Source organism: Pseudoliparis swirei, chromosome 8 (assembly GCF_029220125.1).
Source record: "Pseudoliparis swirei isolate HS2019 ecotype Mariana Trench chromosome 8, NWPU_hadal_v1, whole genome shotgun sequence".
NCBI classification, from domain to species: Eukaryota; Metazoa; Chordata; class Actinopteri; order Perciformes; family Liparidae; genus Pseudoliparis; species Pseudoliparis swirei.
Window position 1 is genome coordinate 4,628,655 of NC_079395.1, and position 10,680 is coordinate 4,639,334.

Consider the following 10,680-nt stretch of genomic DNA (forward strand, 5'->3'; position numbering starts at 1 on the left):
GATGCTTATCGAGATCACGTGACCCCGATCGGGACAGAACGGCCCGTTTCTTCGCAGGACGAACAGGAGAAGCGATTTCGGCAAGCAAGACGAGTTTCACGCCAACGAGCATCTGATTGTCGTTTTAAGGCAGACTTGAAAACATCCAAACCTCCGCGAAAGCTTTCGGACGTGCGGAGCGGGTTTCTTCCTCGCTTCGTTTCACTCCCAGCTTCCTCCGCTCACCACCAGGGGGCGTCCGGCTCCACGTCTTCAACCCACCACAAAAAGCCAAAATCATTCTCCAAATACTGTCGGTGATCGACTGTAACTGCATTGTTTGTTTGTTTTGCACTAGATTACGGTGTAAATATTCTGTAGCCGACGTGTCTCGTTGCTACATTTAGACACCTGCGTGTGCAGGTACGCACACGCGTGTGCGCCGCGTCAGGACGTGGACGTGACGGAGGTAAATGTGCCAAACAGGAGAATATTGAGACACCTCCACCCTCCTGTCTTTGTCTTCTCTTTGGAGGAGAAACCGGATCGAGTGAGTTCTGCTGGAGGCGACAACTTGAGCCACGTTATTTATTTGTTTACATTTGGGCAATTCAAATATGCCGAATAAGCTCTTAAGCACTTCCTGTCTGCACCGTGCTCATAGAACGTACAGACGACCATCGCCGGATCACCACGACACTGAAGAAAAGGAAACGTGACGTTTCTATACGTTTATTCCGAAGCAGATTTGTGGACGTTTTCCGAGACGAGGATTCCCTTTAGACGTGGAAGTCACATTTAATCTAAACGTGTGTGTGTGTGTGTGTGTGTGTGTGTGTGTGTGTGTGTGTATGTGTGTGTGTAATGTCGGGGTGTTAAGATTTGACTGAGTTATTACTGAGAAGGAGACTTATGGTAATTGGACAAGTAACTTTATAACCCTTCTTGAGCCGTGTGTGTGTGTGTGTGTGTGTGTTTTGAAAACCTGGTTGAGACCCAACCATTCATTTTAGTATTGATACTGACTTGGTGACGGTTTTAATCGAATGTTATGTCTGAGAAAGAAAAGTGTCTTTAACAGATGTTTTCAAGCTTTGAGCGGAGAGCCGAGGTCGAGCATGTCACCGTAACCGTTGACAACAAGCGACTTTATTGAAGGTTTCTCTCGTTTTTGACACTTCGTTCTCCGCTTTTGGCCGTTTGGGCCTCCGAGTTGAACGTCCGCCCGTTTGGATCGTGTACATACTGTACAGATGTATATGTAGGACTTATATGGTTGAGAATTATTTATTTACCTCAAGATCATAATGTTACTCTGGAAATTTCAGGTGAAATATATTTGAGAGGGAAAAAAATGTAGCATTTTATTTGTCACTATTTAAAACGGGAATGTTTTTGTGTGTTTTTTTTACCAGTGCAATATTATTGTTCGAGTCACAGCCACTATTTCACAGCAGGGGCTCCAGCTACCACAATACAATGCTACAGGAAACACACACACACACACACACACTTCACCTGCAGTTGTGTTTCACACCTTGTGAGAACTATTTGTATCCGAGCCCTCCCGTCTCTCTTTACGAGTCGACCGCGGAGCGTTTTATGGGACTCGCCGTTCCTATTTTTCAAACCTGGAGTGTTTCGCAGAAGCTTTGCAGCGAAACTGGAGGCCGGCTTTTCTCCGTCGGCCGTGGGCGCATGAAAAAAGTTTTAAAAACCCACGAACGAAACAGCTCCAATTAACAAAAGCTGTCTGCTGCATGTCATCCGGTCAGATTGGAGCCACGAAACCTTCACGCCTAACGATAATAATCCAGTTACGCCACCGTTTAAAGAAATATACACATCGAGAGATTCTGATTATATTTGAGAATATTACAATTATTGCCACGTTTTGGATACGTTTTTAAATGCACAGGCCGTTAGAATTTGAGATGCTGCAGAAGTTCATTCTTTCTAGTAAAGCTCTTATGAAGAACTAGTTGCTTTATTATAATGGTTGAAGGAATAGTTTGACTTTTTGGGAAATGTAATCCAAGATGAGAAGATCATGAACCTCTTAGTTTATCATTAGATATGTTCCTTAATAAGCTTTAGAGGTTCCCCGTGTCCATGCTTTAAGCTGAGCTACATTGTTTAATTTTCCTTTAATGAATTACTTAATATGTTTCATAGTTCCGGTAAGAGACGATAATAAATGGTTTAAAACCTGATAAATCTATATATTTCCATCACATACTGCTGTAGACTTGATTTAAAATGCTTTATTGATTACATATTAAACATTAATATGCAGACGTGATGGATTATTTAACATTTTAAACACCAATATTAGAAGATGAGGATGAACCCCAACAAAAAGGTATTTACCAACCATTAATAAAGCCATGACTCACAACCTGTAGTTAATGTATAATGCGTGCCTTATTAATAAGTTGTACAAAGATGTATATCTATTTATAAATCCACACGTCATATTTTCCAGCACAGCTGAAATAAGACAAACATTATATAACTTTAGGTCTGTGACATACATACAGTATAATAAAGTATAAAAATATATGGTGGCAATAATTCAGATATATTTTAGGTATATACGGTTTTAGATTTGACGTTCTCAAATCTTAATGTATTTCAATTTGAACCCTGTTACTCAGCATTTATATCATAAACACTTAATAACTGTTTATTAAACAGATTATTTATAATGTAGTTGTAACAAATTATAAGTAAACTGTTTATTTAATACAACTTAAACTCCCTGCAGTATAAAGCATCCATAATTGGATAATAATCAATACATAGTTATCATATATGCCTTCAAAATACATTTATAAACCATATTAAACCTGCCTGTAAATGTACATAAACAGTTATTAAATGCTTTATAACAGTCATGATTTATTCACATATGATTACAACTTTTATGTTTTTTGTTTTTAAGCATTTCTACATGTTTCATAGGATGGGCGATAGTCATATATGTGTAACTGTTTACAACTTCCAAAACATGAAGTGTTATTAAACCATTAAGTAAGTTACAATAAACTCCTAAATGCTAAACTGTTGTTAATTTGTTAGCACCAGAATACAGATGGCTGGCTGGCTGTTTTTTTTTTTTTTTTTTAAATTGGTCGGATAATGTTTTCCTTTCATTGGTGTCATGAAAAGCACCTTGTGTGTAATAACAACGCCATGTTTCAGATAGTAGGTTCTGTATGTGATCGGGCCAACCTCTGACCTCCGCCCGCCCTTCCCTCCCTCCCATTGTCTGTTCTGTGGAATAAATACAATTGGACGGTAACTCAACGCGTGTACGTGTGATTTTACTTCTTTTCACTCAAATATATCAAGGAATGCTGGATTGAGACCTCCAGTGGCATCACATTAGAGATATATTTACATTTTTATTGACTAATAGGTAAGTTTATACAGATTTATAAAACAGATTCCCCACGAAGAATCATACGGCATGACAAAGCATTAAAAATAGAGATGCTCCGATCAGGTTTTTTGGTGCCGATCACTGATCACTGAAATCAGTATCTGCCGATCCGATAATACCGATCACTGTCGAATCAACAGTGTCGATTGAAGCATTCTATTTATGTGTAGCATTATTTATGAAATGAATTATTCTTAACAACATTGGTTATGTATTTTAAGTATTTAAAATTAAAATACATTAAATACACATTTAAATGTCGTACATTAAAATTGTTTGATTGCCAGTGTAGGGGATTTCAGATATGTATGGAACACATCTGCATCAGTCATTTCCTGGAACTCTTGTGGAAATCTATACACAGGACTTCAAATAATCAGAAATGTGCTTTTTTAACATACAAAAGTCTGACCTTTATTTTTATAAACTCTTCCTTGGTACAGTACAAATTTAATTTTAGCATAATTTCAATCTCAGAAACGATCTATAAAGATACAAAATCAGTTCATTGTTTACTTTTATTTCTTAGTGTAGGAGTTGTCGACATCTTATTTTGAAATACGGATGTTTTTTCACGTGGTTCTTTCTGCTAACTTTGAAAAACCGGATGTTGTATCACGTGAATCCTTCCGCTAACTTTATCAAAACCCTCGCTCGCTCCCGATCAAATGCATGTACCGTGAACATCAGTCTACTCTATAGGGACACAGAAATGATTTGTCGGCTGATCTGACACCGGAGATCCGAGTGTCGGCTGAGCCGACCGCATTTCGGGACAGGACGACCTGTGCGTGAGGATCCCCTCTGCACTCTGCCGGCCCTCGCCGGGCGCATTTTCCCCGTTGCGATGCGCCGCGATTGAAACGTCTCTGATAGTTCACGCAGATTTTATGTCATCTGATCGGCCGTTTTGAGAACGCCGATCAAAACCGATAAGGGGAATATCGGCCAATATGGATCGGCGCCGATCAGATCGGAGCATCCCTAATATATATATTTATTATAATTGTTCATCACGGCAACAGTTTCATTCCAAGTCAAACGGACACACTTCCTCTTTACTCCTTTGAAACTTTCACTTTCATTTATGTGGTTTCGCCATATTTGGTCAAACTTAAGAAAAAATGTAATAAGTTTTTTTAAATATTTTTAAAAAAATGCAATTACATACCAGTTGGTGGCGCTAAAGCACCAAACTGTTGTTTGCCAACCGCCATTAAAGAAGAAGAAGGAAAAAAATTGTTTGCATAGAATCTGTCGTCATGGAGATAGAACCCATCAGCATTGGCTTTAATGCCCAACATAATATAGTGACATCATCATGACGATGACATCATTCTGCCTGTGCTGCCTTTGATCTGTGACATCACTGAAGGGTGTAAGTAGGAGAGAACCGTTTCAGTTTCTTTGAGAGTTAGAGGAGAAGCACAGCGCAACCAGAGAGAAATAAGCCGCATACAGAGAGAAGCAAACCACAAAGAGAGAAGCAAACCGCACACAAGATCAGATTGATAGCTATGGAGGACATGCATCAACAAACAACGTTCACCGGAGAAATGCAGCTGCCGGAGGCCTTCGCGCAGAACTGCATAATCCGTGATGATAAGGTTAACATCAGCGAGGACGCTCAGAAGATCCAGGCCTGGAGATCTGAGCCACTCGAGAAAGACCTTTGCGGGGCAAAGGCCTCGGTCAGGGCTCTGACCGAGTTGATGGATAAGAACAAGACCACGTTGGATCAAACCCTGAAGATCGAGCAGGAGGAAAAGGTTGGAAACATCGGGACGGTTGTTACCAAAGACGAGATGGCTGAGGTGATCCAGGCCTGGAGAACAAAGCCACTCAGGAAAGACCTTTGCAGGGCAAAGGCCTCGGTCAGGGCTCTGACCGAGATGGATAACAACGGGATCAAGATGGAGAACACCCTGAATATCGAGGAAAAGGAAAAGTTTGAAAACATCAGGATCAACTTGATAAATACGGCAGGGTCGGTTTATCAAGAAGATCACCTGATTGGAGAAATGCAGCTGCCGGAGGGCTTCGCGCAGAACTGCATAATCCATGATCAGAAGGTTAACATCAGCGAGGACGCTCAGAAGATCCAGGCCTGGAGATCTGAGACACTCGAGAAAGACCTTTGCGGGGCAAAGGCCTCGGTCACCGCTCTGACCGAGTTGATGGAGAACACCAGGATCGAGTTTGATAACATTCTGAACCTCGAGCGGTTAGAAATAAAACGGCTAACTGTTGAAAATGATAAATTGAGAAGAACACCAGCCCTGAGGAACACCAGCGACCAGGAGACTCTCAACATTTATCATCAGAAAACAGAAAAGCTTAAGAAAGACCTTTGGAAGTGGAAGCAGAGAGTGACTTCCCTTCAAAGTGAGCTCCAGACAGCCCAGGTTAACATCAAAGACCTGCTGGAGACCAACGCTTCTCTCAAGGAGACAGTGAACCGGGTGCCTCTCGATCTAAAGGCACCGGACAACACCCAGGTGGTGTTGGAGGAGAAGAACACCTTCCTCAAAACTGAGCTCCACACAGCCCAGGATAACATCAAAGACCTGCTGGAGACCATCGCTTCTCTGAATGAGACGGTGAACCGGGTGCCTCTCGATCTAAAGGCACCGGACAACACCCAGGTGGTGTTGGAAGAGGAGATCACCGCCCTCACAACACAGCTGAAAGAAGCCAAGGTCAAACACCGTAAATATGCAAGGACCATTGCATATATGACCGAGGATTATTCTGTTCAGCTCCGCGAGGTACAGGCTGCGGCCCAGGACCTGGAGAAGGAGAGGAACAACCTCCGCCAAGATCTCCACGCGGCCCAGGTTAACATCAAAGAACACCTGGAGACCATTGCTTCTCTCAAGGAGACAGTGAACCGGATGCCTCTTGGTCTAAAGGCACCGGGCAACACCCAGGTGGTGTTGGAGGAGAATAACACCTTCCTCAAAACTGAGCTCCACACAGCCAAGGTTAACATCCAAGACCAGCTGGAGACCATTGCTTCTTTCAATGTGGCAGCGAACCGGATGCCTCTCGGTCGAAAGGCACCGGCCAACACCCAGGTGGCGTTGGAGGAGGAGAACACCTTCCTTAAAACTGAGTTGAAAGAAGCCAAGCTCCAACATAGAAGATATGCAAAGTCCATCGCTGATATGACTCAGCAGTCTACTGATTGGATCTTGGAGGTACAGGATGCAACCAAGGACCTGGAAAATGAGAGGATCACCCTCCGAAGAGCTCTCCACACAGCCCAGCTCAAGATCAAAGACCTGCTGGAAACCAACGCTTCTCTCAATGTGGCAGTGAACCGGGTGCCTCTTGGTCTAAAGGCACCGGACAACACCCAGGTGGTGTTGGAGGAGAAGAACACCTTCCTCAAAACTGAGCTCCACACAGCCCAGATCAAGATCAAAGACCTGCTGGAGACCAACACTTCTCTCAATGTGGCAGTGAACTGGATGGCCCTCGATCTAAAGGCACCGGACAACACCCAGGTGGTGTTGGAGGAGAAGAACACCTTCCTCAACACTGCGCTCCACACAGCCCAGATCAAGATCAAAGACCAGCTGGATGAAGCCAACGCACTGGCTGAATCCCTTTGCAGGTGGAAGCAGAGAGTCATGGCTGTGACTCAAGAAAAGACTTCCCTCCAAAGGGAGCTCCACACAGCCCAATGCCAGATCAAAGACCAGCTGGCGTTGGAGGAGCAGAAGACTTCCCTCCAAAGTGAGCTCCACACAGCCCAATGCCAGATCAAAGACCAGCTGGTGTTGGAGGAGCAGAAGACTTCCCTCCAATGTGAGCTCCACACAGCCCAACACCAGATTAAACACCAGCTGGTGTTGGAGGAGCAGAAGACTTCCCTCCAAAGTGAGCTCCACACAGCCCAACACCAGATTAAACACCAGCTGGTGTTGGAGGAGCAGAAGACTTCCCTCCAAAGGGAGCTCCACACAGCCCAACACCAGATTAAACACCAGCTGGTGTTGGAGGAGGAGAAGAACTCCCTCCAAAGGGAGCTCCACACAGCCCAACACCAGATTAAACACCAGCTGGTGTTGGAGGAGGAGAACTCCCTCCTCCAAAGTGAGCTCCACAGCCCAAACACCAGATCAAAGCAGCTGTGTTCCACACAGCCAACACAGATCAAAAAGCAGCTGGTGTTGGAGGAGGAGAAGAACTCCCTCCAAAGGGAACTCCACACAGCCCAACACCAGATTAAACACCAACTGGTGTTGGAGGAGGAGAAGAACTCCCTCCAAAGTGAGCTCCACACAGCCCAACACCAGATTAAACACCAGCTGGTGTTGGAGGAACTCCAGATTAAACCTCAGCTGCAGCCCAACACCAGATTAAACACCAGCTGGTGTTGGAGGAGCAGAAGAACTCCCTCCAAAGTGAGCTCCACACAGCCCAACACCAGATTAAACACCAGCTGGTGTTGGAGGAGCAGAAGACTTCCCTCCAAAGGGAGCTCCACACAGCCCAACACCAGATCAAAGCCCAGCTGGTGTTGGAGGAGGAGAAGAACTCCCTCCAAAGGGAGCTCCACACAGCCCAACACCAGATTAAACACCAACTGGTGTTGGAGGAGGAGAAGAACTCCCTCCAAGAAGAGCTGAAAAGAGCCGAGGTCCTAAACCAAAACTATGAAAGGACCATCTCTGATATGACTGTAGAACACCATGTTTTGTTCCTTGAGGCACAGGTTGCGGCCCAGGAAATGGAGAGCGGCAGGAACTCCCTCCAAAAAGATCTCCAGACAGCCGAGGTCAACAACAAAGACCAGCTGGAGGCCATAGCAGCTCTGACTCAGACGGTGAATCAGAAGCTGCTGGAGCTAGAGGGAGCACGCCTGGACCTGGACCAGAAGACCGCTACCATCGAGGAACAGAACACCATGTTTGAAGATATCAGACGAGAGAAGGAGGCTGAGGAAAACAACAAGCTCCCGTTGGAGCAGGAGGACACCTCCCTCCTTCAGGCCACAGAGATCCTCCAGCAGCCCGAGATCTCCAACCGCCCGCGGGGGAAAAAGTGGTACCAAAAGATGAACCCATTCCACAAACATCAGCGAAAGACCAAAGACTAGAGACAACAGGAGACACAAGAGACACAAGAGACAACAAGAGACACGAGAGACAACAAGAGACAACAAGAGACAGTAAGAGACACAAGAGACAGTAAGAGACAACAAGAGACAGTAAGAGACAACAAGAGACAGTAAGAGACAAGGGCCACAATAATGGACACGAGACAAGAGGCAATACGAGAACTATGTTGCTGCATGTCTTGGCTAGGTTGCCCTTAAACAAAGGGACTCACATGGTTGATAAGGTGTCTGAAGGCGTCTCCGGCTGCCGTGGTTGTCTGACTCGGTGCTCAGAGAGACACCTTGCCAGCGACAAAACGGAAATGGCGAAAATCAAATCATTCAGACGAATGCTGGCCTGTCAATGTTTTCTCTCTTTCTCTGGCTCTATCTCTGAATCTTTCTAACCACAAACAACTCTTTATCCTTTCCAGCCTCCTAGACCACCACTGCAGGGTGGGGAAGGAGGAGATGTCCTCCTTCAAGGGTTCTCCTTCCACACTTCTACCGAGCCACTTTGTCGTCTCCTTTACCAACAAGATGGACGACATACGCTCCTCCTTCACTAATCCATCTTCTCTCACTACACTTCTTCTTCGTCCCCCTCTCTTTCCTCTTTCAGCTCCCTGTCTCCTGATCAGGTTCTTACCTTAGTAACCTACGGCACCTCGACCACCTGACCTCTTGACCCCATCCCATCTCACATTCTCCAGGTTGTTGCTTCTGACCTTTTAACCTTTCTCACCCATCTTATCAACAGCTGCTTCTCAACCGGTCGTTTCCCTAACCCTCTGAAGGAGGCGAGAGTGAACCGTCTCCTGAAGGGAACCATCCTCAACCAGTCTGAAGTCAACGACTACAGACCTTTCTCTCTTCTTCTCTTTTTCTCCAGAACTCGAGAGCGATCCATCTTCAACCAAGTGTCCTCCTCTCTCCACAGAGAGACTCCAGCAGAATCTGCAGGACCAGTAAAGGAGCAGCAGACCAGCGAGAGCTTCTTCAGTCCCAGCTTGAAGAAGCTCCAGAGCCAGATCTCCAACAGGCCTCCGAGGAGCAAGTGGCACCAACACTTGATCCCATGATGCAAAGGTAACAGGAACCTAAAGAGACTTCCTAGACGCTCACTCGCACACTCGCACACTCACTCGTACACTCGCACACTCACTCGCACACTCACACTCACTCGTACACTCGCACACTCACTCGTACACTCGCACACTCACTCGCACACTGCACACTCGCACTCGCACTCACTCACGCTCGCACACTCACTCGCACACTCGCACACTCGCTCGCACGCACACTCGCTCGCACACTCACTCACTCGCACACTCACTCGTACACTCACTCACTCGTACACTCGCACACTCGCACTCGCTCGCACACTCACACTCACTCGTACACTCACTGCACTCGCACTCACTGCGCACTGCACTCGCACTCACACACTCGCACACTCACTCACTCGCACACACTGCACACCGCTCACTGCACACTCGCCTTCACTCACACTCGCACTCCACTCACCGCACACACTCGCACACTCGCTCGCACACGCACGCTCGCACACTCGCGCATTCGCTCGCACTCACTCGCTCACACGCTCGCACACTCGCTCACTCGCTCGCACACTCGCTCACACACTCGCTCGCACACTCACTCACTCGTACACTCGCTCACTCACTGCACTCACTTTTCCTTTACTCACTGCACTGCACTCGCACTCGCACGCTCGCTCGCACTCACTGCACACTCACTGCACTTGCACAGTGAGTGTGCAGTGAGCAGGAAGTCTCTTTAGGTTCCTGTTACCTTTGCATCATGGGATCAAGTGTTGGTGCCACTTGCTCCTCGGAGGCCTGTTGGAGATCTGGCTCTGGAGCTTCTTCAAGCTGGGACTGAAGAAGCTCTCGCTGGTCTGCTGCTCCTTTACTGGTCCTGCAGATTCTGCTGGAGTCTCTCTGTGGAGAGGAGGACACTTGGTTGAAGATAGATCGCTCTAGAGTTCTGGAGAGAGAGAGAAGAAGAGAGAAAGGTCTGTAGTCATTGACTTCAGACGGGTTGAGGATGGTTCCCTTCAGGAGACGGTTCACTCTCGCCTCCTTCAGAGGGTTAGGGAAACGACCGGTTGAGAAGCAGCTGTTGATAA